Below are 27910 nucleotides of genomic sequence, written 5' to 3'. Positions count from 1 at the left end.
CAGACCCAAGCTGGCACCAAGGCCAAGTTGGCCTGGTTTGACAGTGCCAACTGTCTCCTGTAATCTACCCACCAGATACAGGACAGGTGAGATTTGTTTGCGTGGGGACAGGGCTGAGGTTTCTGTTCGGTGGCCTGTGGCTGGGAGTGGCTGGCTGGTTCCTGAAATTCCACTATACGCAGGATGGTTCCCAGTCCCAAGCTTGCAAAAGTTCAAAGTCGGGCTTGTTTGACAGTGCTTAATGTCTTCTGCAATCTGCCATCCAATAGTGGGGCAGGTGAGTTTTGTTTGCCAGGGAAAAGGGCTGAGGTATGTGTTTGTGAGAATTTGGCCGGGAGTGGCCGTCTTGCTCTTGAAATTCCATGATACGCAGGATGGTTCCCGGACCCAAGCTGACATCACAGCCCAGCTGGGCTGGTTTGACAGTGTCTAGTTTTGCCTACAATCTGCCATTCCAAACGGGCGCAGGTGAGTTTTCTTTACAAGGGAAAAAAGACGAGATATGTCTTTGAAGGTCTGTGGCCGGGAGTGCCTGGCTGGCTCCTGAAATTCCATGTTGAACATGATGGCTCCAAATTCCAAGCGGGCACCTATGCCAAGTCGGGCTGGTTTGACAATGCGAAGTGGCTCCTTAAATCTGCCATCCAGAAGAGCATAAGGTGGGTTTTGTTTGCAAGGGAAAAAGGCCGTGGTTTGTGTTTGGGGGCCTGTGTCCAGGAGTGGCCGGCTGGCTCCAGAAATTCCGCGATACGCAGGATGGTTCCCAGACCCAAGCTGGCATCAGTGCCAAGTCGGGTTGGTTTGACAGTGCCAAGTTGCTCCTGCAATCTGCCATCCAGAAGCGGGGCCAGTAAGTTTTGTTTGCCAGGGAAGCGTACAAATTGTTTTGCTGTGGAGGCTGTGGCCAGGAGGGGCCGGCTGGCTCCTGAAATTCCACGATAGGTAGGATGGTTCCTAGACCCAAACTCGCACCAGTGCCAATCAGGCTGTTTAGGCAGCGCCACGTGGCTCCTGCAATCTGCCATCCAGAAGTAGGGCAGGTGACTTTTGTTTGCTGGGATAAGGGCTGAGGTTTTAGTTTGGGGGCCTGTGTCCAGGAGTGGCTGGCTGGATCCTGAAATTCCACAATAAAAAGGATGGTTCCCAGACCCAAGCTGGCACCAAGGCCAAGTCGTCCTGGTTTGACAGTGCCGACAGTCTCCTGTAATCTGCCCACCAGATGCAGGACAGGTGAGTTTTGTTTGTGAGGGGACAGGGCTGAGGTTTCTGTACGGTGGCCTGTGTCTGGGAGTGGCCGGCTGTCTCCTGAAATTCCACGATACACACGATATTTCCCAGAGCCAAACTGGCACCAGTGCCATGTCGGGTTGGTTTCACAGCACCAAGTGGCTCCTGCAATCTGCCATCCAGTAGTGGGGCAGGTGAGTTTTGTTTGCCAGGGAAGAGGAACAATTATTTTACTGGGGAGCCTGAGACCAGGAGTGGATGGCTGGCACCTGAAATTCCAAAATGCACAGGATGGTTCCCAGACCCAAGCTGGCACCAGTTCCATGTCGGGTTGGTTTGACAGTGTCAAGTTGCTCCTGCAATCTGCAATCCAGAAGGGGGGCAGGTGAGTTTTGTTTGCCAGGGAAGAGGAACAATTATTTTTTTGGGGAGTCTGAGACAAGGAGTGGCTGGCTGGCACCTGAAATTCCACAATACGCAGGACGGTTCCAAGACCCAAGCTGGCACCAGGGCCAAGTTGGGCGGGTTTGACAGTGCCAAGTGGCTCCTGCAATCTGCCATCCAGAACCAGGGCATGTGAGTTTTGTTTGCCAGGGAAGAGGACCAAAAATTCATTCGGGGGCCTGTGGCTGGGAGTGGCCAGCTGGCTCCTTAAATTGCACGACACGCAGGATGGTTCCCAGACCCAAGCTTGCAAAAGTTCAAAGTCGGGCTTGTTTGACAGTGCCTAATGTCTCCTGCAATCTGCAATCCAGTAGTGGGGCAGGTGAGTTTTGTTTGCCAGGAAAAGGGCCGAGGTTTGTGTTTGTGGGAATTTGGCCGGGAGTGGCCGTCTTGCTCTTGAAATTCCACAATACGCAGGATGGTTCCCGGACCCAAGCTGGCACCACTGCTCAGCTGGGCCGGTTTGACAGTGTCTAGTGTTTCCTACAATCTGCCATCCCGAACTGGGGCAGTCGGGTTTTATTTTCCAGGGAAAAAAGCTGAGATATGTCTTTGAAGGTCTGTGGCCGGGATTGCCCGGCTTGCTCCTGAAATTCCATGATGAACATGATGGTTCCCAAATCCAAGCAAGCACCAGTGCCAAGTCAGGTCGGTTTGAGAGTGCCAAGTGGCTCCTGCAATCTGCCATCCAGAAACGGGACAGGTGAGTTTTGTTTGCCAGGGAAGAGGACTCAATATTCGTTCAGGGGCCTGTGTCCAGGAGTGGCCGGCTGGCTTCCTGAAGTTCTACGATACGCAGGATGGTTCCCAGACCCAAGCTGGCACCAGGGCCAAGTCAGCCTGGTTTGAAAGTGCTAAGTGGCTCCTGCAATCTTCCACCCAGAAGCGGGGAAGGTGAGTATTGTTTGCCAGGGTAAAGAGCTGAAGATTGTCTTTGGATGTCTGTGTCTGGGAGGGGCCAGCTAGCTCTTGAAATTCCGTGATAAACATGGTGGTTCTGAAATCCAAGCAGGCACCAGGGCTAAGTTAGCCTGATTTGACAATGCCAAGTGGCTCCTTCAAACTGCCATCCAGAAGCAGAGCACGTGACTTTGTTTGCCAGGGAAGTGGACCGAATCTTCGTTTGGGGGCCTGAGGCCGGGAGTGTCCGGCTGGCACCTGAAATTCTGCAATGAGCAGGGTGCTTCCCAGAGCCAAGATTCTACCAGTGCCAAGTTGGGCTGGTTTGACAGAGCCTAGTATTTCCTGGAATCTGCAATCCCGATCTGGGGCTGGTGAGTTTTCTTTGCCAGGGAAAAGGGCCGAGGTTTGTGTTCGGGGGCCTGTGGCCGGGAGTGGCTGTCTCACTCCTGAAATTTCACAATACGCAGGATGGTTCCCAGACCCAAGATGGCACCCGTGCCATCTCAGGCTGGTTTGACAGTGACAAGTGGCTCCTCCAATCTGACATTCAGTAGACGGGCAGGTGATTTTTGTTTGCCAGAAAAAAGGGCCGCGGTTTTGTTCGTGAGCCTGAGGCCTGGAGTGGCCGGCTGTCTCCTGAAATTCCACGATACGCAGGATGGTTCCCAGACCCAAGCTGGCACCAGTTCCATCTAAGGCTGGTTTGACGGTGCCAAGTTGCTCCTGCAATCTGCCATCCAGAAGCGGGGCAGGTGAGTTTTGTTTGCCAGGGAAGAGGAGAAATTGTTTTACTGTGGAACCTGTGGCCAGAAGTGGCCGGCTAGTTCCTGAAATTCCACGATAGGTAGGATGTTTCCCAGACCCAATCTCACACCAGTGCCAAATCAGGCTGTTTTGACAATGCCAAGTGACTCCTGCAATCTTCCATCCAGAAGTGGGGCAGGTGAGTTTTGTTTGCCAGGATAAGGGCCGAGATTTGTGTTTGGGGGCCTGTGTCCAGGAGTGGCTGCCTAGACCCTGAAATTCCACCATAAACAGGATGGGTCCCAGACCCAAGCTGGCACCAGTGCCAAGTCGGGCTGGTTTGACAATGCCAAGTTGCTCCTGCCATCTGCCATCCAGTATCAGGACAGGTGAGTTTTGCTTGCCAGGGAATATGACTGAGTATTCTTTCGGGGGCCTGAGTCCGGGAGTGGCCGTGTGCCTTCCTTAAGATGCACGAGACGCAGGATGGATCCCAGACCCAAGCTGGCACCAGGGCCAAGTCAGCCTGGTTAGACAGCACCAAGTGGCTCCTGCAATCTGCCATCCAGAAGCGGATCAGGTGAGTATTGTTTGCCAGGGAAAAGAGGCGAGGGTTGTCTTTGGATGTCTGTGGCCGGGAGTGGCGGTCTGGCTCCTGAAATTCCACGATATGCAGGATGGTTCCCAGACCCAAGCTGGCACCAGGGCCAAGTCGGGCTGGTTTGACAGTGCCAAGATGCTCCTGCAATCTGCCATCCAGTAGCGGGGCAGATGAGTTTTGTATGCCAGGGAAGAAGAACAATTATTTCATTGGGGAGGCTGTGGCCGGGAGTGGCTGTCTGGCTCCTGAAATTCCACCATACGCAGGATGGTTCCCAGACCCAAGCTGGCACCACTGCCATCTGGGCTGGTTTGAAACTGCCTAATGTCTCCTGCAATCTGCAATCCAGTAGTGGGGCAGGTGAGTTTTGTTTGCCAGGGAAAAAGGTTGAGGTATGTGTTTGTGGGAATTTGGCTGGGAGTGGCCGTCTTGCTCCTGAATCTGCACGATACGCATGATGGTTCCCAGACCCAAGCTGGCACCACTGCCAAGCTAGGCTGTTTTGACAGTGTCTAGTGCTTCCTGCAATCTGCCATCCCGAACCAGGGCAGCTGAGTTTTGTTTGCCAGGGAAAAAAGCCGAGGTTTGTCTTCGGAGGTCTGCGGACGGGAGTGGCCGGCTGGCTCCTGAAATTCCACTATAAGCAGGATTGTTCCCAGACTCAAGCTGGCACCAGTGCCAAGTCGGGCTGGTTTGACAATGCCAAGTGGCTCCTTCAATCTGCCACCCAGAAGTGGGGCAGCTGAGTTTTGTTTGCCAGGGAAAAGGACCGCGGTTTGTGTTTGGGGACCTGTGTCCAGGAGTGGCCGGCTGGCTCCTGAAATTCCATGAAACGCAGGATGGTTCTTAGACCCAAGCTGGCACCAGTGCCAAGGTGGGCTGGTTTGACAGTGCCAAGTGGCTCCTGCAATCTTCCATCCAGAAGCGGGACAGGTGAGTATTGTTTGCCAGGGAAAAGTGCCGAGGTTTTATACGGATGTCTGTGGCCGGGAGTGGCCGTCTCACTTCTGAAACTCCACGATACGCAGGATGGTTCCAAGACCCAAGCGTGCACCAGTGCCATCTTGGGCTGGTTTGGCATTGGCAAGTTGCTCGTGCAATCTGACATCCAGTAGCGTGGAATGTGCGTTCTGTTTGCCAGGGAAGAGGAAAAATTATTTTATTAGGCAGCCCCTGGTAGGGAGTGGTCGGCTGGCTCCTGAAATTGCACGATAGGCAGGATGGTTCCCAGACCCAAGCTGGCACCAGTTCCATGTAAGGCTGGTTTGACAGTGCCAAGTGGCTCCTGCAATCTGCCATCCAGAAGCGGGGCAGATGAGTTTTTCTTGCCAGGGAAAAGGGCCGATGTACCTATTTGGATGCCTGTGGCCGGCTGGCTCCTGAAATTCCACAAAAAATCCGATGGCTCCCAGACCCAAGCTGGCACCAGTGCCATCTAAGGCTGATTTGACTGTGCCAAGTGGGTCCTGCAATATGCCATCTAGAAGCGGGGCGGTGAGTTTTTTTTTGTAAAGGGAACAGGGCTGAGGTTTGTGTTCAGGGGCCTGTGGCTTGGAGTGGCCGCCTGGGCTTGAAATTCCAAGATACGCAGGATGGTTCCCAGACCCAAGCTGGCAGAATTGCCAGGTCAGCCTAGTTTGAAAGTGCTTAGTGGCTCCTGCAATCTGCCATCCAGTAGCGAGGCTGGTGACTCTTGTTTGCCTGGGGAAAAGGCCGAGGTTTGTGTTCAGGGTTCTGAGGCCGGGAGTGGCCAGATAGCTCCTGAAATTCCACGATACGCAGGACGGTTCCCAGACCCAAGCTGGCACCAGGGCCAAGTCGGGCTGGTTTGACAGTGCCTAGTGGTTCTCGCAATCTGCCATCCAGTAGTGGGGCAGATGAGTTTTGTTTACGAGGGAAATTACCGAGGTTTTTGTTTGTGGGAATTTGGCCGGGAGTGGCCGTCTTGCTCCTGAAATTCCACAATACGCAGGATGGTTCCTAGAACCAAGCTGGCACCAGGGCCGAGTCGGGCTGCTTTGGCAGTGCCAAGCGGCTCGTGCAACCTGCTATCCAGAAGCGGGGCCTGTCAATTTTGCTTGCCAGGGAAAAGGGTCGAGGTTTTTTTTCGGGGGCCTGAGAACGAGTGTGGCCGGCTGCCTCCTGAAATTCCACGATAAGCACGATGGTTCCTAGAACCAAACTAGCACCAGTGCCAAGTCGGGCTGGTTTGACAGTGCCAAGTGGCTCCTGCAATCTGCCATCCAGAAGCAGGGCAGGTGACTTCTGTTTGCCAGGGAATAGGACTGATTATTTTATCTGGGAGACTGAGGAGGGGAGTGGCTTGCTGGTTCCTGAAACTCCACGTTAACCATGACGGTTCCCAGACCCAAGCTGGCACCACCGCCAAGCTTTGGGCTCGTTCACAGTGTCAAGTGGTGCCTGCAATCTGCCACCCGGAACCGGGGCAGGTTAGCTTTGCTTGCCAGGGAAGAGGACCAATTATTTTATTCGAGAGCCTGTGGCCGGGAGTGGACAGCTGGCTCCTGAAATTCCAAGATAAGCAGGATGGTTCCCAGACCCAAGCTGGCACCAGTGCCAAGTCGGGCTGGTTTGACAGCTCCAAGTGGCTCCTGCAACCTGCCATCCAGTAGCGGTGCAGGTGACTTTTGTTTGTCAGGGAAGAGGAAGAATTATTTTATTGGGGAGCATGTGTCTGGGAGTTGCCGGCTGGCTCCTGAAATTCCACGATACGCAGGATGGTTTCCAGACCCAAGCTTGCAAAAGTTGCAAGTCGGACTGGTTATACAGCGCCAAGTGGCTCCTGCAATCTGCCATCCAGAAGCGGGGCCTGTGAGTTTTGCTTGCCAGGGAAAAGGGCCGAGGTTGCTGTTTAGAGGTCTGTGGCCAGCTGGCTCATGGAATTCCACGAAAAATCCGATGGTTCCCAGACTCAAGCTGGCACCAGGGCCAAGTCGGCCTGGTTTGACAGTGCCAAGTGTCTCCTGTAATGTGCCCACCAGATGCAGGACAGGTGAGTTTTGTTTGCGAGGGAAAAGGGCTGAGGTTTGTGTTCGTGCACGTCAGACCGGGAGTGGCCGGCTGGCTCCTGAAATTCCACGATACGCAGGATGGTTCCCAGACCCAAGCTGGCACCAGTGCCATCTCACTTTGCTTTGACAGTGCCAAGTGGCTCCTGCCATCTGCCATCCAGAAGCAGGGCTGTGAGGGTTTTTTTTCGAGGGAACAGGGCTGAGGTTTGTGTTCAGGGGCCTGTGGCTTGGAGTGGCCGCCTGGGCATGAAATTCCATGATACGCAGGATGGTTCCCAGACCCAAACTAGCAGAATTCCAGGTCAGTCTGGTTTTAAAGTGCCTAGTGGCTCGTGCAATCTGCCATCCAGTAGCGAGGCTGGTGACTTTTGTTTGCCAGGGAAAAAGGCCGAGGTTTGTGTTCGGGGTTCTGAGGCTGGGAGCAGCCACCTAGCTCCTGAAATTCCACCATACGCAGGATGGTTCCCAGACACAAGCTGGCACCACGGCCAAGTCGGGCTGGTTTGACAGTGCCTTGTGGCTCCTGCAATCTGCCATCCAGTAGTAGGGCAGGTGAGTTTTGTTTGCCGGGGAAAAGGACTGGGGTTTGTATTTGTCAGAGTTTGGCCGGGAGCAGCCTCTTGCTCCTGAAATTGCACGATACGCAGGATGGTTCCAGGACCCAAGCTGGCACCACGGCCAGGTCGGGCTGGTTTGACAGTGCCAAGTGGCTCCTCCTGTCTGCCATCCAGAAGCAGGGCAGGTGAGTTTTGTTTGCCAGGGAATAGGACTGATTATTTTATCCGGGAGCCTGAGGAGGGGAGTGGCTTTCTGGTTCCTGAAACTCCACTTTACCCAGTACAGTTCCCAGACCCAAGTTGGCACCACTGCCAAGCTGTGGGCTGGTTTACAGTGTCTAGTGTTTCCTGAAATCTGCCATCCCGAACAGGGGCAGGTGAGTTTTCTTTGCCAGGGAAGAGGACCAATTATTTCATTTGGGAGACTGTGGCCGGGAGTGGTCGGCTGGCTCCTGAAATTGCACAATAGGCAGGATGGTTCCCAGAGCCAAGCTGGCACCAGTGCCAAGTCAGGCTGCTTTGAATGTGCCAAGTGGCTCCTGCAATCTGCCATCCAGAAGCGGGGCAGGTGAGATTTGTTTGCCGGGAAAGGGCAGAGGTTCGTGTTTGGGGGCCTGTGTCCGGGAGTGGCCAGCTAGCTCCTGAAATTCCACAATAAGCAGGATTGTTCCCAGACCCGAGCTGGCACCAGTGCCAAGTTGGGCTGGTTTGACCGTGCCTTTTGTTTCCTGGAATCTGCAATCCCCAGCTGGGGCAGGTGAGTTTTCTTTGCCCGAGAAAAGGGCCGAGGTTTGTGTTTGGGATCCTGTGGCCGGGAGAGGCCGGCTGGCTTCTGAAACTCCACAATAAGCAGGCTTGTTCCCAGACCCAAGCTGGCACCACTGCAAAGCTGGGCTGGTTTGACAGTGTCTAGTGTTTCCTGCAATCTGCCATCTCTAACCGAGGCGCGTGAGTTTTCTTTGCACCGGAAAAGGGCCGAGGTTTGTGTTTGGTGGCCTGCAACCGGAAGTGTCTGGCTGGCTCCTGAAATTCCATGATACGCAGGATGGATCCCAAATCCAATTTGGCGCCAGTGCCAAGTCGGGCTGGTTACACAGTGTCTGGTGTATCCTGCAATCTGCCATCCAGAAGCAGAGCAGTTGAGTTTTGCTTGCCATGATCAAGGGCCGAGTATTTTGTTTTAGGGGCCTGTGGCCAGGAGTGGCCGGCTGGCTTCTGAAATTCCACGATACGCAGGATGGTTCCCAGAGCCGAGCTGGCACCAGTGCCATCTCAGTTTGCTTTTACAGTGCCTAGTGGCTCCTGCCATCTGCCATCCAGGAGTGGGGCTGGTGAGTTTTGTTTGCCCGGGAAGAGGACAAATTGTTTTACTGTGGAGCCTGTGGCTTGGAGTGGCCGGCTGGCTCCTGAAATTCCACGATAGGCAGGATGGCTCCAGACCCAAGCTCGCACTAGTGGCAAGTCAGGCAGTTTAGACATTGCAAAGTGGCTCCTGGAATCTGCCATCCAGAAGTGGGGCAGGTGAGTTTTTTTTCCCGGGATAAGTACCGAGGTTTTTGTTTGGGGGCCTGTGTCCAGGAGTGGCCGGCTGGATCATGAAATTCCACCATAAACAGGATGGGTCCCAGACCCAAGCTCGCATCACTGCCAAGTCCGGCTGTTTTGACAGTGCCAAGTTGCTCCTGCCATCTGCCATCCAGTAGCAGCACAGGTGAGATTTGTTTGCCAGGGAAGAGGACCGAAAATTCATTCGTGGGCCTGAGACCAGGAGTGGCTGGCTGGCTCATGAAATTCCACGATACGCAGGATGGTTCCTAGACCGATGCTGGCACCAGATCCATGTCGGGCTGAATTGACAGCGCCAAGTTGCTCCTGCAATCTGCCATCTGTTACCGGGACAGGTGACTTTTGTTTTTCAGGGAAGAGTACCAATTATTTTATTGGGGAGGCTGTGAATGGGAGTGGCCGTCTTGCTCCTGAAATTCCACGATACACAGGATGGTTCCCAGGCCCAAGCTGGCGCCAGTGCCATGTCGGGCTGGTTTGACAGTGCTAAGTGGGTCCTGCAATTTGCCATCCAGAAGCTCGGCAGGTGAGATTTGTTTGCCGGGGAAAGTGCTGAGATTTGTGTTCGGGGACCTGCATCAGGGAGTGGCTGGCTGGCTCCTGAAATTCCACGATAAAAAGGATGGTGCCCAGGCCCAAGCTGGCACCAGGGCCAAATCGGCATGCTTTGACAGTGCCAAGTGGCTCCTGCATTCTGCCATCCAGAACCAGGGCATGTGAGTTTTGTTTGCCAGGGAAGAGGACCGAAAACTCATTCAGGGCCTGTGGCCAGGAGTGTGGCCGGCTGGCTCCTGAAATTCCATGATGCGCAGGATGGTTCCCAGACCCAAGCTTGCAAAAGTTCCAAGTCGGGCTGGTTTGACAGTGCCTAGTGTCTCCTACAATCTGCCATCCTGAACCGGGGCAGGCAAGTCTTCTTTGGCAGGGAAAAAAGCCAAGGTTTGTCTTTGGATGTCTGTGGCTGGGAGTGGCGGTCTGGCTCCTGAAATTCCACGATATGCAGGATGGTTCCCAGACCCAAGCTGGCACCAGGGCCAAGTCGGGCTGGTTTGACAGTGCCTTGTGGCTCCTGCAATCTGCCATCCAGTAGTAGGGCAGGTGAGTTTTGTTTGCCGGGGAAAAGGACTGGGGTTTGTATTTGTCAGAGTTTGGCCGGGAGCAGCCTCTTGCTCCTGAAATTGCACGATACGCAGGATGGTTCCAGGACCCAAGCTGGCACCACGGCCAGGTCGGGCTGGTTTGACAGTGCCAAGTGGCTCCTCCTGTCTGCCATCCAGAAGCAGGGCAGGTGAGTTTTGTTTGCCAGGGAATAGGACTGATTATTTTATCCGGGAGCCTGAGGAGGGGAGTGGCTTTCTGGTTCCTGAAACTCCACTTTACCCAGTACAGTTCCCAGACCCAAGTTGGCACCACTGCCAAGCTGTGGGCTGGTTTACAGTGTCTAGTGTTTCCTGAAATCTGCCATCCCGAACAGGGGCAGGTGAGTTTTCTTTGCCAGGGAAGAGGACCAATTATTTCATTTGGGAGACTGTGGCCGGGAGTGGTCGGCTGGCTCCTGAAATTGCACAATAGGCAGGATGGTTCCCAGAGCCAAGCTGGCACCAGTGCCAAGTCAGGCTGCTTTGAATGTGCCAAGTGGCTCCTGCAATCTGCCATCCAGAAGCGGGGCAGGTGAGATTTGTTTGCCGGGAAAGGGCAGAGGTGTGTGTTTGGGGGCCTGTGTCCGGGAGTGGCCAGCTAGCTCCTGAAATTCCACAATAAGCAGGATTGTTCCCAGACCCGAGCTGGCACCAGTGCCAAGTTGGGCTGGTTTGACCGTGCCTTTTGTTTCCTGGAATCTGCAATCCCCAGCTGGGGCAGGTGAGTTTTCTTTGCCCGAGAAAAGGGCCGAGGTTTGTGTTTGGGATCCTGTGGCCGGGAGAGGCCGGCTGGCTTCTGAAACTCCACAATAAGCAGGCTTGTTCCCAGACCCAAGCTGGCACCACTGCAAAGCTGGGCTGGTTTGACAGTGTCTAGTGTTTCCTGCAATCTGCCATCTCTAACCGAGGCGCGTGAGTTTTCTTTGCACCGGAAAAGGGCCGAGGTTTGTGTTTGGTGGCCTGCAACCGGAAGTGTCTGGCTGGCTCCTGAAATTCCATGATACGCAGGATGGATCCCAAATCCAATTTGGCGCCAGTGCCAAGTCGGGCTGGTTACACAGTGTCTGGTGTATCCTGCAATCTGCCATCCAGAAGCAGAGCAGTTGAGTTTTGCTTGCCATGATCAAGGGCCGAGTATTTTGTTTTAGGGGCCTGTGGCCAGGAGTGGCCGGCTGGCTTCTGAAATTCCACGATACGCAGGATGGTTCCCAGAGCCGAGCTGGCACCAGTGCCATCTCAGTTTGCTTTTACAGTGCCTAGTGGCTCCTGCCATCTGCCATCCAGGAGTGGGGCTGGTGAGTTTTGTTTGCCCGGGAAGAGGACAAATTGTTTTACTGTGGAGCCTGTGGCTTGGAGTGGCCGGCTGGCTCCTGAAATTCCACGATAGGCAGGATGGCTCCAGACCCAAGCTCGCACTAGTGGCAAGTCAGGCAGTTTAGACATTGCAAAGTGGCTCCTGGAATCTGCCATCCAGAAGTGGGGCAGGTGAGTTTTTTTTCCCGGGATAAGTACCGAGGTTTTTGTTTGGGGGCCTGTGTCCAGGAGTGGCCGGCTGGATCATGAAATTCCACCATAAACAGGATGGGTCCCAGACCCAAGCTCGCATCACTGCCAAGTCCGGCTGTTTTGACAGTGCCAAGTTGCTCCTGCCATCTGCCATCCAGTAGCAGCACAGGTGAGATTTGTTTGCCAGGGAAGAGGACCGAAAATTCATTCGTGGGCCTGAGACCAGGAGTGGCTGGCTGGCTCATGAAATTCCACGATACGCAGGATGGTTCCTAGACCGATGCTGGCACCAGATCCATGTCGGGCTGAATTGACAGCGCCAAGTTGCTCCTGCAATCTGCCATCTGTTACCGGGACAGGTGACTTTTGTTTTTCAGGGAAGAGTACCAATTATTTTATTGGGGAGGCTGTGAATGGGAGTGGCCGTCTTGCTCCTGAAATTCCACGATACACAGGATGGTTCCCAGGCCCAAGCTGGCGCCAGTGCCATGTCGGGCTGGTTTGACAGTGCTAAGTGGGTCCTGCAATTTGCCATCCAGAAGCTCGGCAGGTGAGATTTGTTTGCCGGGGAAAGTGCTGAGATTTGTGTTCGGGGACCTGCATCAGGGAGTGGCTGGCTGGCTCCTGAAATTCCACGATAAAAAGGATGGTGCCCAGGCCCAAGCTGGCACCAGGGCCAAATCGGCATGCTTTGACAGTGCCAAGTGGCTCCTGCATTCTGCCATCCAGAACCAGGGCATGTGAGTTTTGTTTGCCAGGGAAGAGGACCGAAAACTCATTCAGGGCCTGTGGCCAGGAGTGTGGCCGGCTGGCTCCTGAAATTCCATGATGCGCAGGATGGTTCCCAGACCCAAGCTTGCAAAAGTTCCAAGTCGGGCTGGTTTGACAGTGCCTAGTGTCTCCTACAATCTGCCATCCTGAACCGGGGCAGGCAAGTCTTCTTTGGCAGGGAAAAAAGCCAAGGTTTGTCTTTGGATGTCTGTGGCTGGGAGTGGCGGTCTGGCTCCTGAAATTCCACGATATGCAGGATGGTTCCCAGACCCAAGCTGGCACCAGGGCCAAGTCGGGCTGGTTTGACAAAGCCAAGTGGCTCCTGCAATCTGCCATCCAGTAGCGGGGCTGGTGACTTGTGTTTGCCAGGGAAGAGGACCAATTCTTTTATTAGGGAGCCCGTGGCGGAGAGTAGTCGGCTGGCTCCTGAAATTCCACGGTACCCCGGATGGTTCCTAGACGCAAGTTGGCACCAATTCCAAGTCAGGCTGGTTATACAGTTGCAAGTGGCTCCTGCAATCTGCCGTCCAGAAGCGCGGCAGGTGAGTTTTGTTTGCCGGGCAAAGGGCCGAGGTTTATGTTTGGGGCCCTGTGTCCGGGAGTGGCCGGCTGGATCCTGAACTTCCACGACAAACAGGATGGTTACCAGACTCAAGGTGGCACCAGTGCCAAGTCGGGTTGGTTTGACAGTGCCAAGTTGCTCCTGCAATCTGCCATCCTGAACTGGGGCAGGCGAGTTTTGTTTGCCAGGGAAAATTCCAAGGTTTGGGTTCGGTGGCCTGAGGGGGGAAGTGTCCGGCTGGCTCCTGAAATTGCACGTTACGAAGGATGATTCCCAGAGCAAAGCTGGCACCAGTGTCAAGTCGGGATGGTTTGAGAGTGCCATGTGGATCCTTCAATCTGCCATCCAGAAGCGGGCATTTGAGTTTTGTTTGACAGGGAAGAGGACTGAATATTCGTTCAGGTTCTGAGGCCGGGAGTGGCCAGCTGCCTTCCTGAAGTTCCACGAGACACAGGATTGTTCCCAGACCCAAGCTGGCACCAGGACCAAGTCGGCCTAGTTTGACACTGCGAAGTGGCTCCTGCAATCTGCCATCCAGAAGCAGGGTAGCTGAGTATTGTTTGCCAGGGAAAAGGACGGAGGTTTGTCTTTAGATGTCTGTTGCCGGGAGTGGCCGTCTGGCTCCCGAAATTCCACAATACGCTGGATGGTTCCTAGACCCAAGCTGGCACCAGTGCCAAGTCGGGCTGGTTTGACAGTGCCAAGTTGCTCCTGCCATCTGCCATCCAGTATCAGGGCAGGTGAGTTTTGCTTGCCGGGGAAGAGGAACAACTATTTTATTTGGGAACCTGTGGATGGGAGTGGCCATCTGGCTCCTGAAATTCCACAATATGCAGGATGGTTCCCAGACCTAAGCTGGCACGAGAGCCAAGTTGGCCTGGTTTGACAGTGCCAAGTGTCTTCTGTAATCTGTCCACTAGATGCAGGACAGGTGTGCTTTGTTTGTGAGGGGACAGGCCTGAGGTTTGTGTTCGGGGACCTGAGTCCAGGAGTGGCCAGCTGGCTCCTGAAATTCCACGATACGCAGGATGGTTTCCAGACCCAAGCTGGCACCAGTGCCAAGTCGGGCTGCTTTGACAGTGCCAAGTGCCTCCTGCAATCTGCCATCCAGAAGCAGAGCACGTCAGTTTTGTTTTCCGGTAAAATGGCCGAGGTTTCTTTTTGGGGTCTGTGGCCGGGAGTTGCCGGTTGGATCCTGAAATTCCACGATAAACAGGTTGTGTCCCAGACCTAAGCTGGCACCAGGGACAAGTTGGGCTGGTTTGACAGTGCCAAGTGGCTCCGTCAATCTGCCAGGTTTGTGGGTCAGGTGAGTTTTGTTTAGCAGGGAAAAGGACTGAGGTTTGTGTTCAGGGGCCTGAGGCCAGGAGAGGCCGTCTGGCTCCTGAAATTCCACAATACACAGGATGGTTCCAAGACCCAAGCTGGCACCAGGGCCAAGATGGCCTGGTTTGACAGTGCCAAGTGTCTCCTGTAATCTGCCCACGAGATGCAGGACAGGTGAGTTTTATTTGTGAGGGGATAGGGCTGAGGTTTGTATTCGGGGACCTGTGGCTGGGATTGGCCGGCTGGCTCCTGAAATTCCGCTATACGCAGGATGGTTCCCAGAGCCAAGCTGGCACCAGTGCCAAGTCGGGCTGGTTTGCCAGTGCCTAGTGTTTCCTGGAATCTGCAATCCCGAACTGGGGCAGGTGAGTTTTCTTTGCCAAGGAAATGAGCCAAGGGTTGTGTTCGGGGACCGGTGGCTGGGAGTTGCCGGCTGGCTTCTGAAATTCCACAATACGCACGGATGTTCCCAGACCCAGGCTGGCACCACTGCCAAGTAGGGCTGGTTTGAGAATGTCTAGTGTTTCCTGCAATCTTCCGTTCCGAACTGAGGCAGGTGAGTTTTGTTTGCACCGGAAAAGGGCCGAGGTTTGTGTTCGGTTGCCTGAGGCCCAAAGTTGCCGGCTGGCTCCTGAAATTCCACGATACGAAGGATGGTTCCCAGACCCAAGCTGGCACCAATGCCATCTCAGGCTGGTTTGACAGTGCCAAGTGGCTTCTGCCATCTGCCATCCGGTAGCAGGTCGGTGAGGTTTTTTTGCGAGGGAACAGGGCTGAGGTTTGTGTTCACGGGACTGTGTCGTGGAGTGGCCAGCTGGGCCTGAAATTCCACGTTACGCATAATGGTTCCCAGACCCAAGTTGGCAGAATTGCCAGGTCAGCCTGGTTTGACAGTGCCTAGTGGCTCCTGCCATCTGCCATCCAGTAGCGAGGCTGGTGACTTTTGTTTGCCAGGGAAAAGGGCCAAAGTTTGTGTTCGGGATTCTGAGGCTGGGAGCAGCCACCTAGCTCCTGAAATTCCACCATACGCAGGATGGTTCCCAGACGCAAGCTGGCACCACGGCCAAGTCGGGCTGGTTTGACAGTGCCAAGTGGCTCCTGCAATCTGCTATCCAGAAGCGGGGCCTTTGAGTTTTGCTTGCCAGGGAAAAGGGCCAATGTTTGTGTTTGGGGTTCTAAGGCCGGGAGTGGCCAGCTAGCTCCTGAAATTCCACGATACGCAGGATGGTTCCCAGACCCAAGCTGGCACCAGTGCCAAGTTGGGATGGTTTGACAGTTGCAAGTTGCTCCTGAGGTTTGACATCAAAAACTGAGGTAGGTGGGTTTTCTTTTCAAAGGAAAAGTGCTGAGCATTGCTTTTTGGGGGCCTGTGCATGGAGTGGTCTGCTGAAGGCTGAAATTCCACAATACGCAGGATGGTTCCCCGACCCAAGCTGGCATCGGTGCCAAATCAGGCTGGTTTGACAGTGTCCAGAGGCTTCTGCAATATGCCATTGTGAACCGGGGCAGGTGATTAAATTTCCCAGAAATAAAGGGTGAGGGTTTTTTTCGGGGCCTATGTCTGGAGCGGCTGGTGGACTCCTGAAATTTCGCAATATGCAGATTGGTTCCAAGACAAAAGCTGGCACCAGTGCCATAACAGGCTTGTTTGACTGTGCCAAGTGGCTCTCGCAATTTCACATCAAGAACTGAGGCAGGTGATTTTTGTTTGCCAGGGAAATGGAGGCGTGGTTTATTTGGGGGCCTGTAGCAGAGAGTGACTGACTGTCTCCTGAAAGCCGGCAATACGCAGGATGGTTCCCAGACCCAAGTTTGCACCATTCACTAGTCAGGCTGTTTTGACAGTGCGAAGTGGCTCCTGCAATCTGCCAGCAACAACTGAGGCTGGTGATGTTAGCTTGCCAGGAAAAATGGGTCCGCATTTCTCTTGGGGGCCTCTTGTCAAGAGTGGCCGTCTGGCTCTTGAAATTCCGCAATACACTGGACCCAAGTTGGCACCAGTTGCAAGTCGGGCTGGTTTGACAGTGCAATGTGACTCCTGCAATCTGCCATCAACGATCGGGGATGGTGAGTTCACTTTGCCAGGGAAAAGAATTGATGTTTTTATTTGGGGGCATGTGGCTAGAGAGGTTGTCTGGCTCCTGAAATTCCACATTACTCAGAATGGTTCCCAGACCCAAGCCGGTTTCACAGGTCCAAGTGGCTCCTCCAATTTGCCATCAAGGACCGGGCCAGGTGAGTTTTCTTTTAAAAGGAAAGGGGCCGAGGTTAGGGTTCATAGGCTTGTAGCCGAGCATGGACGGCTGGCTCCTTTAATTCTGTGAAATGCAGTATGGTTCCCACACGCAAGCTGGCACCAGTGGCAAGTGAGGCTGGTTAGACAGTGCCAATTTGCTGCTGTAATATTCCATCATGAACCGGGGCAGGTGAGTTTTGTTTGCCAGGCTAAAGGGCCGAAGTTTGAGTTTGGGGGCCTGCAGCAGTAGTGGTCATCTTGCTGGTGAAATTGTGCATTACGCATGATGGTTCCCAGTTTCAAGCTTGCACCAGTGCCATCTCGAGCTTGTTTGACAATGCCAAGTGGCTCCTGCAATCTGCCATCAAATACTGAGGCTTGCGAGTTAATTAGCCAGGGATAAGAGTATGCATTGCTCTTAGGGGGCCTGTAGCCGAGAGTGGCTGGCTGGCTCCTGAAATTCTGCAATACGCATGAAGGTTCCAAGACCCAAACTGGCACGAGTACCAAGTCGGGCTGGTTTGACAATGCCAAGCGGCTCCTGCAATATTCCTTCAAGAACTGGGCCAGGTGAGTTTAGTTTTTCAAGAAAAAGTGTTGAGGGTTTTTTTCGGGGACCTGTTGCCGAGAGTGGCTGCCGGACTCCTGAAATTTAGCAATACACAGGATGGTTCCCAGACCCAAGCTGGCATCAGTGCCAACTCGGCCTGGTTTGACAGTGCCAAGTGGCTTCTGCAATCTGACATCAACAACCGGGGCAGGGGAATTTGGTTTGCCAGGAGAAAGATCCGAGGTTTTGTTTTGTTATCGGTTGCTGCGAGTGGCCGTCTGGCTCCAGAAACTCTGCAATACGCAGGATGGTTCTGAGACCCAAGATGGCCCTAGTTGCAAATTGGCCTGTTTTGTGATTGCGATGTGGCTCTTGCGATCTGCCATGAGGGATTGGGGCAGGTGGGGATTTTTTGCCAGAGAAATAGGCCGAGTTTTTTTAGATGGACCTTTGGCCAAGAGTGGCTGGCTGGCTCCTGAAATTACGCAATACACAGGATGTTTCCATAATTCAACTGGTACCACTTGCAACTCGGGCGGGTTTGAGAGTGTCAAGTGGCTGCTGCAATGTGCCATCAACAACCGGAGCAGGTGAATTTTCTTTACCAGGTATTGTATGGCATTTTTGTTCACCTTTCAGAGGCTGCCGCTCTATCCATCTCCCAGAGTCGTACCAGCGGCTGCTTGGCGCGAAGTGCATGGAGCGGTTCGAAGAGCATTGTGCCGGTCGCAGTACGCTCTGGAGCGCGGCTTATACCCAAAGACACCTGGGATCGGCACCCAGCTTCGGAGAGCTCCGTATCTTTGTCTTTAGCGTCTCCTAGTGCCTTTATCTAAGCAAAAGAGCTTTTCCACTATGTCTCACAAGGAGAAACTCTGCCTGTTCAGAAAACATTTCTGATCATGTTCTTCAGGTTGCACCGAGGTCTGCAGAGTGTTTTGCAATTGTCCAAAAACCCTTTGATTCAGATGTAATGTGAATGGAAAAGGCTGGAGAGTGGAAAGGTACTGTTTTCTATCAGTTTGGTAGCTGCGCACACAATCACAGTGTTGTGCGGCTTCGTTGTACACCTTTCGGAAGCTGGTGCTCTCTCCGTCTCCCGGAGGAGATGAAGTGTCTTCTTCGCACGAAGTGCATTGTGCCGGTTGAAGAGCGTTGTGCTGGTTGTGGAGTGCTCCTGAGCGCTGCTTATGCTGAAAGACGCCCGGGACCGTCGCTTTGCTTCAGAGAGCTCCGTATCTTCGTCTTTAGTTTCTCTTGTCAGCTACATCTAAGCAAAAAGCTTTTCCACTATGTCTCGCTAGGAGAAACTGTGCCTGTTCAGAAAACATGTCTGATTGTGTTCTAGAGGTGGCACGCAGGTCTGCAGAGTGTTTTGCAAGAAGCAAAAGAAAATTTTCCAAACACCCTTAGATTCAAATGTTAATGTGAATGGAAAAGACAGGAGAGGGCTAACGTACTGTGTTCAATCCGTTTGCAAGCTGCGCACACAATGCCAGTTTAGTGAGGCCTTGCTCTTTGTCTTTCAGAAGCTGACACTCTCTCCGTCTCCTGGAGGAGAAGCAGGGGCTTCTTCACGCGTAGAGCATTGTGCTGGTTGTGAAGAGCATTGGGCCGGTCCCTGGCATTTTGTGGCAGAAGCCGTGCTCCTGACCACACCGCCTCTGAAGCGCAGCTTCTGCCGAAAGACACCCAGGACCGGCACTTAGCTTCAGAGAACTCCTTATCTTCACCTCTATCGTCTCTTCTTGCCTACTCCTTAGCAAAAAGCTTTTCCACCATGTCTCACAAGAAGAAACTGTGCCAGTACAGAAAACATCTCCAAACAAGTTCTAGAGTTCACGGAGGTCTGCAGAGAGTTTTGCAAGAAGCAAAAGAAATTTGTCCTGAATGCCTCCCATTCAAATGTTAATGTGAATGGAAAAGGCAGAAGAGGGTTAAGGTAATGTTTTCTATCAATTTGCAAACTGTGCACACAATCCCAGTGTTGTGCAGCTTTGTTTTTTGCCTTCCAGAAGCTGCCCCTTTCTCCAGCTCCCGGAGGCGAAGCGGCTTCTTCACGCGAAGAGCATTGTGGTGGTCACGAAGAGCATTCTGCCGGTCAAAGAGCATTGTGCCAGTTGCAGAGCATGGTGCCAGTCACGGTCCGCTCCTGAGCGCGTCTTCTGCCGAAAGACACCCGGGACCGGTGCTTTGCTTTGCAGAGCTCCTTATCTTCGTCTTTTGCTTCTCTTGTCGCCTACATCTTAGCAAAAAGCTTTTCCACTATGTCTCGCAAGGAGAAACTGTCCCAGGACAGAAAACATCTCCAGTAGTGGTCTTGAAGTTGCACAGAGGTCTGCAGACTGTTTTGCGAGAAGCAAAAGAAAGATATCATGAACGCCTTCTATTCGAATGCTAATGTGAATGGAAAAGGCAGGAGAGTGCTAAGGTACTGTTTTCTATCAGCTGCAGCTGCAGCCACACTCCCTGTATTGTGAGGCTTCATTCTTCGTCTTTCGGAAGCAGCTGCTCTCTCTGGCACCTGGAGGCGAAGAAGCGGCTTCTTCACGTGAAGAGCATTTTGCCGGTCACGAAGAGCTTTGTGCCGGTCACGGTGCGCTCTGGAGCACGGCTTCTGCCGAAAGACGTCCGGGACAGGCGCTTAGCTTTGCAGAGCTCCCTATTTTCATCTTTAGTGTCTCTTGTCGCCTACATCTTAGAAAAAAGCTTTGCCACTATGTTTAGCAAGGAGAAACTGTGCCAGGACAGAAAACATCTCTGATTGTGTTGTAGAAGTTGCACGGAGGTCTGCAGAGTGCTTTGCAGGAAGCAAAAGAACATTGTCCAAAACACCTTCTATTCGAATGTTAATGTGAATGGAAAGATTGTGGGTGCAGATTGCAGGTGATAGAAAATAGTACCTTACCACTCTCCGAAGCTAAGGGACTGTCCCAAGCGTCTTTGTGCAGAAGTTGCGCTCTGGAGCGCACGGCGATCAGAACATTGCTCTGTGCATGAAGAAGCTTCTTCTTTGCCTCCGGGAGACTGTTGAAGATTGCTTGCAAGATGTTTCCAATTACCATCTGTATGGCAGATTACCTTTTTCAAGTGGGCAGTTTGCTTTATCTCTCTCTTTGAGTGACCACATTCTCATCTCCCTCGGGAGGAGACATCTGCTGATAACAGACTATTTAATGTCACTGCATGAATGTTAGGAACTATAGCATCCCATTGTGAAATGCTCCGCCCAGAGGGCAGAGCCAAGCATTGCTAACCTGATATAATCCAGAAGTTTTTGAGCGAGAAGCATGACTTTCTCCACAGGATTCCCCAGAGGAACAGCGGCCATCACTTCTTCCACTGGATCTTCAGAGGAAGAATACATCCTTCTGTACAGATCCCCCTTTCTCCCACAGAACCACACCTGATACTTCAGGAGGACTGCAGCAGCATTTCCAATTGGACCGCCACCAACACCCTGACCCACAGGGTGTCAGCTTGGGTTCTGACTCTGTCAGTGTTTTTCTAGTGTACTGCATTGTTTTCATCCTTTCATTTTTTTTTTTTTCCTATTAAAGAACTGTTATTTCCTGCTCCCATATTTTTTCCTGAGAGCCCCTTAATTTAAAATTTATAGCAATTCGGAGGGGTGGGGAGGGTTTATATTCTCCGTTTCAGGGAGGCTCCTGCCCTCCTTAGCTGACTCCTGTCTTTCCAAACCAAGACAGAGACGGAGAGAGGGGCAGCTTGTGAGAGGCGAAGAATGAAGCCGCACAACACCAGCATTGTGTGTGCAGCTTTCAAACTGATAGAAAACAGTACCTTACCACTCTCCTGCCTTTTCCATTCACAATAACATATGAATGGAAGGAGTTTTGGACAACCTATTTTGTTTCTTGCTAAATACTCTGCAGATTTCTGTGCAGCTTCTCCAGCAAGATCGGGGATGTATCCTGCACTGGCACGGTTTCTTCTTGTGAGACATAGTGGAAAAGCTTTTTGCTAAGCTGCAGGCAACAAGAGACGCTAAAGACGATGATACGGAGCTCTCCAAAGCTAAGTGCTGGTCCCGGGCGTCTTTTGGCACAAGGCGCCCTCTAGAGCGCACCATGACCAGCACAATGCTCTGTGCACGAAGAAACTGCTTCTTCACCTCCGGAAGACAGAGTGAGCGGCAGCTTCCGAGAGGCGAAGAGTGAAGCCACACAACACTGGCATTGTGTGCGCAGCTTTCAAACTGAGAGAAAACAGTACCTTACCACTCTCCTGCCTTTTCCATTCACATTAACATTCAAATGGAAGGAGTTTTGCACAACTTTCTGTTGATTCTTGCTAAACACTCTCCAGACTCTTTGGGAATTCTAGAACAAGATCGGGGATGTTTTCTGCACTGGCAAAATTTCTCCTTGTGAGACATAGTGGAAAAGCTTTTTACTAAGCCACAGGAGATAAGAGACACTAAAGACGATGATATGGAGCTCTCCGAAGCTAAGGGACTGTCCTGGCCATCTTTTGGCAGAAGATGCCCTCCGGAGTGCATGGCGACCTGCACAATGCTCTGTGCACACAGAAGCCGCTTTTTCGCCTCCGGGAAACAGAGAGAGAGGCAGCTTGCGAAAGACGAAGAATGAAGCCGCACAACACTGGCATTGCGTGCACTGTCGCCGACATCTTTTCATTAAAAATTCTTACTTAGGATTTTTCTTTCTGACAAGTTGAGAGGCCTCAGGAAGAAAATGTAAACAATGGTTATCTGCTGCTGTGGAATGCAACAGGTGCATCTGTGATTGGCCAATCTTGGATGTTTATAATTAATGGCTAATCACACCCCAGTTAGCTTGGACTCTCTGTCCAAGACACAAACCTTTATTATGCATTCCTTTCTATTCTTAGCTTAGCAAGCCTTCTGAGATGAAACTTTTCATTCTGTTCTCTTTAGTATAGTTATAATGTAATATATATATAATAAAATAATAAATCAAGCCTTCTGAACATGGAGTCAACATTCTCATCTCTTCCCTCACCGGAAAACCCTGTGAACACCATCAAAGATGGTGACCCTCGACTGAGGAAGAAATCATCACTTAGTGAGACTCCTGAAGAGCACTGCTACACTGGGTAAATCCTGAATGTGTGGCATTGATGGTCACCTCACAAGTGACGACAGAAGTGGATTGTAGCCAGGAGCTGGAGAACTGAAGGTCCTGATTTGGACAGAGTTCACAGCCAAGGCTGACCACAAGGAGAACCTTTTGAAAAGCCTCCAGGGAAGATGTCTGGAAAGCCTAGCAGCATCACACAGCCTGCCAGAGCCTGGTAGACACTGTCACAAGGTACTGTTAGCTTTTCCCTTCCTGACGATGCTGCCCTTCGCAGATTGTAGTTGCACATGTGGGGGAGGGTCCCCACGGAGGCACAGGTTCAATTCTCCCCCTCAAAGGAGTAACTTATTGCCCTCTGGCAAAAATGGGGTCATGAGGACAGTATTCCTGTGGTCAAAAGACATTTCTATGAGTTTTTTCCATGGGCAACGTTCTATGGGTTTTTTACGGCTGTGCTCTATGCCTTTGATATGTTCATATAGGAATGCATGGAATCAATTTTGGAAGCTGCCTTGGACCATGGCCTTGGATATCCTCGGATTAATCCATCATTCAGGACGCTTTTTCCGGTCTTGAAACGGATAGCAGCTTCCTTTCTGTAGATTGCTGATTGCAGGAAGCAGGCGCCATTCCCCCCAATTCCCACGGGAGAAGAAGATCCTTTTGGAGGGAGACGATCTACTGCTTCCCACGGAGCCGCATTCCCCCCCCCCCCCCCCCCGCCGCCGCCGCCGCCGCCGCCGTTGCTCTCTGGGGGGATCTGAGTTGGCCGCGCCTCACTGGCCAGCCCCATGGGCCCTGCCCCGCCCAGCGCTGTGGGCAGCACCGGTCCCTGGGGCCCCGCCTCCTGAGCCCATGGGGCCGCCCCAACCCGCCCCACGGGTGCATGTGGCCCCTCCCACAGGCGTCCCTCCAGCAGAGCTTGTGGGGGCTCTGGCCACAGTGGCTCCGCCTGCACCTTCACCTTCACGGTCGATCTCAGAAGCATCACTTCCCGCAGCTTCACCTGTGTTGCTAGGCAATCCACTTGGCCACACTGGCGGTCACCGGCAGGGAGTGTCTGAGGTTGCGCAGCCTGCGGATGCTCCCAGGGCCACCTGGCGCCACTCCCGCCTCTCCCCCCTGCTGTCGCGCCACCTCCCTAGCGGACTCTGCAGGATTCTGCGATTGCGCTTCCGTGGCCGATCCCAGAGACAGGGGCAGAAGATGCTGCCCACCCCGTGCCGTCCCCGCCATCCCCTCCCGCAGGGACGGAGCTCACGCTTGCGCTGCCGCTCCTGGAGCCAAGTGAGATGCCTGCTGCGCTTTCCTGCGCACCTCTCGCACCCCTGCTGCCCTTGCCGCCCGACCCGGTGGTTCTGCTGCCTTCAGGGACTCCGTCCTCTGTGTCTGCATCAGAGGCTGCCCTGGAACCAGCAGCATGTCCGAGCTCGGACCGTGCCGAGCCGTTTGCCCCTGCTGCAGCAGCTCTCCTTCCATGGGGGAGATGTGGCTCGGCAGCTGAGTGCAAGCGCAGCCTGGCTGCCTGCTTTTAAACTCAGCGTTTTTGGCAGGTTGGTGCGTGTTTGGTCAGTGGTTTCCCCTTGGGGGTTCCAGAGGTCTCTGCCATCCCTTGCGCGCCCCAGCAGCAAGGGGGGGTGGCTCCCAAAAGTTCTGCCTCTGGTCCCCAGACTGGGAGGCGGATGGGAGGAACACCTTTTGCATTTGCATTGCAGAGGCAGAGGAAGCAGCGGGAAGTGATCATCGCTCGCTTGCTGTGGGGAAAAAATATTCCCAGACCCGAGATGAAGATTCTTGGGATGAAGATTCTTGGGACAGCTTCTATTCCCCCACTGCCGATACGTGTCGGTGGTTTGGGAAGAAGGAAGTGTTTGGTCACTCATTCTGCCATTGCATTGGCAGCAGGGTGCTGGTTTGTGAGAACACAAAGCCCACTTTGGGGGCCAGGACTGGGCTGTTTGGGTCGGGTCCCTGGGCGAGGGCCACTGCCCAGCCTCCTGTTGGCCTTGGGGGTTTTGCTTCCCCTGTCAGGTCCTGGGCAACCATTTTGTGGGCCAGGTCTGGGGTTCCAGATCCTTCCAAGAGGGCCAGGGCCCCCCAGGGTCTCTCAGACTGTGTGCTGCTGCTGCTTTTCCCGAAAAAAAAAAAAAAAAGAAAAAGAATTAACTTAAATAAAAAAGGTTGAAAGATCTGGCAGCAGCTCAAAAGCATTGAAGAGCCAAAAATTAGCTTCAGTCCAAGTTGTTCAATAAAGGGCTGTGGCCAAGACATTCCAGAAATTTTCTCAAAATTGTTTGATGACTGTCAATGGATTTTTGATAACTATTGATGGATTTTTCTTTAATACTTTGTTGTTCCAGGATTCTGCAAGCCTGTTTCAGGACCAAAATGGACGTTCAGAGTTGTCAAAGAGGAACATCTTCAGTCCATGGTCTTTTCCTGAAACTCAGCTGTTCGGACTTGGACTTTCTTTGCATTGTTTTTGGATTTTCTTATATTAAAAGACTGTTTTAACGATATGATAGAATTTTATGTTCTACTGGAGAAGAATTTCCCTGTTCATTCCACATCAGCACTTGGTTGAGGTTTGATTGGCAACAGATAACCTGTCAAGTGTTTGTTCTTTCCTCTGCATGAGCCCAGCAGAGAAAATTACAAACATTTTTCTTTTAAATTTAACTAAATAAAAAATGTGACATGTCGCAGACATATTTCATTAAAAATCCTTTCTTAGGATTTTTCTTCCTGACAAGTTGAGAGGCTTCAGGAACAAAATGTAAACAATGGTTATCTGCTGCTGTGGAATGCAACAGGTGCATCTGTGATTGGCCAATCTTGGATGTTTATAATTAATGGCCAATCACACCCCAGTTAGCTTGGGCTCTTTATCCAAGACACAAACCTTTATTATGCATTCCTTTCTATTCTTAGCTTAGCAAGCCGTCTGAGATGAAACTTTTCATTCTGTTCTCTTTAGTATAATTATAATGTAATATATATATAATAAAATAATAAATCAAGCCTTCTGAACATGGAGTCAACATTCTCATCTCATCCCTCACCGGAAAACCCCTATAAACACTGTCACAGTGTGCAACTTTCAAACTGAGAGAAAACAGTATCTTACCACTCTCCTGCCTTTTCCATTCACATTAACATTCAAATGGAAGGAGTTTTGGACAACTTTCTGTTGCTTCTTATTAAACACTCTGCAGACGTCTGTGCAACTTCTACAGCAAGATAGGGGATGCTTCCTGTACTGGCACAGTTTCTCCTTGTGAGACATAGTGGGAAAGCTTTTTGCTAAGCTGCACGTGATAAGAGATGCTAAAGATGATGATACGGAGCTCTCCAAAGCTAAGCACAGCTCCGGGGCATCTTTTGACAGAAGCCCCACTCCAGAGTGCATGGCGACCGGCACAACGCTCTGTGCTCTTTTTGGCAGCCAGGAGGCACAGAGTGTGGCAGCTAGCAAGAGGTGAAGAACGAAGCCCCACAACAGAGGCATTGTGTGCCCAGCTTTCAAACTGCTAGAGGACAGTGTTTTCCCACTTGCATGCCACTTCAATTTCCTTCTAGCATTCGTATGGAAGGACTTCTTAGACAACTTTCCTCTGTTTCCAGCAAATTTTCTAGCAGCCCTCCATGGAGAATCTTGGGCTTCCCTTGAGGCTGCGAGATGCAAAGAACTCATAGATTTCCTAGGGCAAGTTCAGGGGATGTTTGATGTGCTGGTACAGTTCCTCCATGCGAGATGGAGTGGAAAAGCTTTCCACTTAAACGCAGGCGACAAGAGACACAGAAGACAGAGATACGAGGCTCTCTGAAGGTAAGCGCCAGTCCCGGTCATCTTTCGGCAGAAGCCACACTCTGGAGCGCAAGGTGACAGCGTGATGATTTGTGCGCGAAGAAGCCGCTTCTGCGCCTCCGGGAGACAGAGAGCACGGCAGCTTGTAAGAGGTTTGGAATGAAGCTACACAACAGAGGCATTGTGTGCGCAGCTTTCAAACTGACAGAGGAAACTCTTCTGCTTTTTCATTCACATTAACATTTCAGTGGAAGGACCTTTCATAGACCTGTGTATAGATTATCATTTGTCTTTGATTGACCCCGTCAATTTTTGACCCCGTCAAAACTCATAGCTGGTTTCGGTTGACTGATGAATGGAAAGGGGAAAGTCACAGAGCTTAAGTGGTTCCCATGTCAGCAACTTCTCAGTAGCAGGGAGATTTCTGTTCTCAAGTTTGTTACTTCAGCTAGCAGATTATGCTCACTCCAAAAGAAGGTGAGAAGGTTACTTCCCTAAATGGTCCAATAATTATTCCTGCTATTTGTGACTCTTCTGTATTACTGGATTTTGTATTACTGGAGTTTGTTACAGAGAGTTGGATTAAATTGCATGCATTCGCTCTTGGGGGAAACCGAGTATTCTTTAGCCAATAGCATGAAGGCTTTTAACAGAGATTGTCTTAACGGACTAGGAACTTAAAAACACAGCAATTCCTGCTAGTTCCAATTCCATTTTTAGGCTCAACAAACTGAATGGTAAACCTGCACCAGTAGGGAGGGAAATTTAATTAGATTTCCTCCTTTTTGGAGAGAAGATAATGAAAAAGTTTCACCAGAATCAGAGCAGGCTGTAAAACAAGAAGAGCATCATGAAGAGGCCAATCCTATCTTTTTAGTATTACTATTTGTGATTGGACTTGAATGAAATGTGCCAACTCTGTGTTCCTAGGTATCACATCAAAAATAGGTACTTCAGCTGCTTTACTTCTCTCCTAAAGCTAAGAATAGCATCCAAATAATCATGACTCCATGGTTACTATTCACCCTGTGATGCTGACAGATGAAAAAGGAGTGAAAGGTGCACCTGTAAATTAACTTGAATGGCCTATCTAAATCAGCAGTCACTGATTTCCTGAAGGCTTACTTAAGCAGTTAATCTGCCAGTGTGACTCATTTGGTATCATCTCATAAAGCAAATTCTGCATAGTTTCATGTTCTGCACAGTTTTCAGTTGCCAAGGAGCATAACCATTCAAGGGGCAAAGAATTGTAGGGCTGGGCAAGTTCAGGTGCTGAAACTGTAAGTGGTTAAGTCATGCCATATTAAAGTGACAGAGCAAATCAGTTGATACAGGACTTTCAGCTGGACACCTCTAAGAATAGCAACTTGTCTGCAATGACACAGCCATCTTCCTAGCTGTATTCCAGAAAGAGAAAAGGGACACCTTCAGTGGTTAAGATGTTTGGCATGAAAAAACAGCAAGAAATGTACCACAAAATACTTGAGCTGGATAAAGTGTGTTTTTCTAGTGAGAATTTTGCAGTTGTTCTTTCTTGTCTGTGCCTTTACTTTCACAGAAAATGATGGGAGGTTTAATTATTATTTTTCTTTTTTATTTTGTTTTGTTGACCTCCCTCTTTCCACCTGCAATTAACAATTTTGCCTTTATTTTATGGCTCCTCTTTACTTATAGAAGGTCGCATGAGGTCATCCAATCTTGTCATAAACATTCTCATACAGTGAAAAGAAGTAGAAGGTACATCTAAATCCACAAAAATAGAGTTTTTTACAGTCTTCTGTGGGAACATTAGGACACAAGATATCTTTGAACTATGTTATGCTGTATTGATTTAACTTTTAGTCCACTCATTAC

The sequence above is a fragment of the Melozone crissalis genome, unplaced genomic scaffold (assembly GCF_028551555.1).
Source record: "Melozone crissalis strain CALT ecotype California unplaced genomic scaffold, PUWL_Pcris_2 ptg000009l_1, whole genome shotgun sequence".
NCBI lineage: Eukaryota > Metazoa > Chordata > Aves > Passeriformes > Passerellidae > Melozone > Melozone crissalis.
The sequence above is the reverse complement of the archived record's forward strand: the minus strand, read 5'-3'. Positions refer to the sequence as shown.